We start from the raw sequence: 3,157 nt of genomic DNA on the forward strand, positions 1-3,157 counted from the left end.
TGCCCTTTTAAACAAACAAAGAATGATAGAAATATTCCATGTTGTTCTCTAACTCTTGATTGAGGCCCAGTTTATCCAAAAAAAAAAAAAAAAAATTCAACACCAAATCATCAATAAATCTCAAAAATCACACAATAAAAATTAAAAACAAAAATAAAATACCATCCACCTTAAAGATAAAGAGAACAAAGATTGGGTAAGAAAATAATATTTACAAATATTATAAATTGATGTAAAAACGTAAAATTGACATATATTAAATAAGCAAATATGTTGGAGTATTTTTTTAAATAAATAAGCAAAAATTTATTTTTCATCCGAACCAAATAGTGCCCAGCCCTACCCCCAGGTAATGAACCGCCCCTGGGGGGCCCAAACAACAAAACCGGCAAAAACGGCCGTGCCTTCCCATTTTTTGGCGTTCAAACCGCCGGGCGGCTACCCCCCATCCCGAGGCCCCCGCCTGGCTGGTCCCGTCGGATGAAACGGAACGGCAATAAGAGGTCCCGATCATTAGTTACGGCCGAAACCGGCAAAACCTGCAAAAACGGCCCACTTTACTTTGCAGCCCCCGCCCCGCCGCGGACCGCACCCGCCCGAACCCGACCGAAATCGTCCCCCGTGTGCCGATCCCACCTCGCGGTCCACCCCCGGGCAGGAACCACCCACAGAGGGGCCCAAACCGCAAAACCGGCAAAAATGCCATGATCTTACCCATTTTTTGGCGTTCAAACCGCCGGTCGGCAACCCCCCCATGCTGATGCCCCCACCCGGCTGGCCCCGTCGGATGAAACGGAACGGCAATCTGGGGCCCCGATCATTAGTTACGGCCGAAACCGGCAAAACTTGCAAAAACGGCACATTTTACTTTGCGTCCCCCGAGGCCGTGTGCTATCGCCCCCGCCCCGCCCCGGACCGCACCCACCCAAACCCGACTGAAATCGTCCCCCGTGTGCCGATCCCACCCCGCGGTCCCCCCCGGGCCATGAACCGCCCCCTCGGGGGCCCAAACCGCAAAACCGGCAAAAACGGGCCCAATCTTCCCATTTTTCGGCGTTCAAACCGCCGGGCGGCTACCCCCCCATCCCGATGCCCCTGCCCAGCTGGTCCCGTCGGATGAAACGGAACCGTAATCGGAGGCCCCGATCATGCATTACGGCAGAAACCGGCAAACCAGCAAAAACGGCCCATTTTACTTTGCGGCCCCTGAGGCCGTGAGCTATTGCCCCCGCCCCGCCCCGGACCAAACCCGACCAAAATCGTCCCCCGTGTGCCGATCCCGCCCCGCGGTCCCCTTCGGGTCATGAACCTCCCCCCGGGGGTCCAAACCGCAAAACCGGCAAAAACGGCCCCGATCTTCCCACTTTTCGGCGCTCAAACCGCCGGGCGGCTACCCCCCCATCCCGATGCCCCCGCCCGGCTGGTCCCGTCGGACGAAACGGAACCGCATTCAGAGGCCCCGATCATGAGTTACGGCCGAAACCGGCAAAACCCGCAAAAATGGCCCATTTTACTTTGCGGCCCCCGAGCCCGTGAGCTATTGCCCCCGCCCCGCCCCGGACCGCACCCACCCGAACCCGACCGAAATCGTCCCCCATGTGCCGATCCCGCCCCGCAGTCCCCATCGGGGCATGAACCCCCCTCGGGGGTCCAAACCGCAAAACCGGCAAAAATGGCCCCGATACTCCCACTTTTCAGCGCTCAAACCGCCGGGCGGCTACCCCCCCATCCCGATGCCCCCGCCCGGCTGGTCCCGTCGGATGAAACAGAACCGCATTCAGAGGCCCCGATCATGAGTTACGGCCGAAACCGGCAAAACCTGCAAAAACGGCCCATTTTACTTTGCGGCCCCCAAGGCCGTGTGCTATAGCCCCCGCCCCGCCCGAACCCGACTAAAATCATCCCCCGTGTTCCGATCCCACCCCGCGGTCCCCCCTGGGGGGCCCAAACCGCAAAACCGGCAAAAAAGGCCCTGATCTTACCCTTTTTTTGGCGTTCAAACCGCCGGTCGGCAACCCCCCCATGCTGATGCCCCCGCCCGGCTGGCCTCGTCGGATGAAACAAAACGGCAATCAAAGGCCTCGATTATGAGTCACGGCCGAAACCGGCAAAACCTGCAAAAACGGCCCATTTTACTTTGCGTCTCCCGAGGCCGTGTGCTATAGCCCCCTTCCCGCCCCGCCCCGGACCGCACCAAACCGAACCCGACCGAAATCGTCCCCCATGTGCCGATCCCGCCCCGCGGTCCCCCCCTGGGCCATGAACAGCCCCCCCTGGGGCCCAAACCGCAAAACCGGCAAAATCGGCCCCAGTCTTCCCATCTTTTGGCGTTCAAACCGCCAGGCGGCTACCCCCCCATCCCGATGCCCCCGCCCGGCTGGTCCCGTCGGACGAAACAGAACTGCAATTGGAAGCCCCGATCATGAGTTACGGCCGAAACTGGCAAAACCTACAAAAACAGCCTATTTTAATTTGCGGCCCCTGAGCCCGTGTGCTATAGCCCCCGCCCCTCCCCGGACCGCACCCACCCGAACCCGACTGAAATCGTCCCCCATGTGCCGATCCCGCCCCGCGGTCCCCCCCGAGGGGCCCAAACCGCAAAACCGACAAAAAAGGCCACGATCTTACCCATTTTTCAGCGTTCAAACCGCCGGGCAGCTACCCCCCCATGCCGATATCCCCGCCCGGCTGGTCCCGTCGGACGAAACTGAATGGCAATCGGAGGCCCCGATCATGAGTTACGGCCGAAACCGGCAAAACCTGCAAAAACAGCCTATTTTAATTTGTGGTCCCCGAGGCCATGTGCTATAGCCCCCGCCCCGCCCCGCCCCGCCCCGCCCCGGACCGCACCTGCCCGAACCCGACGGAAATCGTCCCCCGTGTGCCGATCCCTCCCCTGCGGTCCGCCCCGGGGCATGAACCGTCCCCCGGGGGGCCCAAACCGCAAAACCAATAAAAAAAAGCCCCGATCTTACCCATTTTTCGGGTGTTCAATACGCTAAATATCCTCACCTCCCGATCCTGATGTACTTTGCTAGTATATCTAATTAAAACCTATTCACTATTACCAAGTATCTCAGCTGCACTTACACATATACACATTAATGAATATACGTAAAAAATTTACATAATGATAGATACAAAAATAGAATTAATA

General features: G+C 57.8%; 1 protein-coding gene across 1 annotated transcript in view; it reads right to left on the bottom strand.

Annotated features, from left to right (window-relative positions):
- Positions 1 to 3,157, bottom strand: part of LOC18038272 (MKI67 FHA domain-interacting nucleolar phosphoprotein) — an 8,127-nt gene that overhangs the window by 1,002 nt on the left and 3,968 nt on the right. The gene's annotated exons all lie outside the window — the stretch shown is intronic.

Source organism: Citrus clementina, unplaced genomic scaffold, assembly GCF_000493195.1.
Source record: "Citrus clementina cultivar Clemenules unplaced genomic scaffold, Citrus_clementina_v1.0 scaffold_6, whole genome shotgun sequence".
Taxonomy (NCBI): Eukaryota; Viridiplantae; Streptophyta; class Magnoliopsida; order Sapindales; family Rutaceae; genus Citrus; species Citrus x clementina.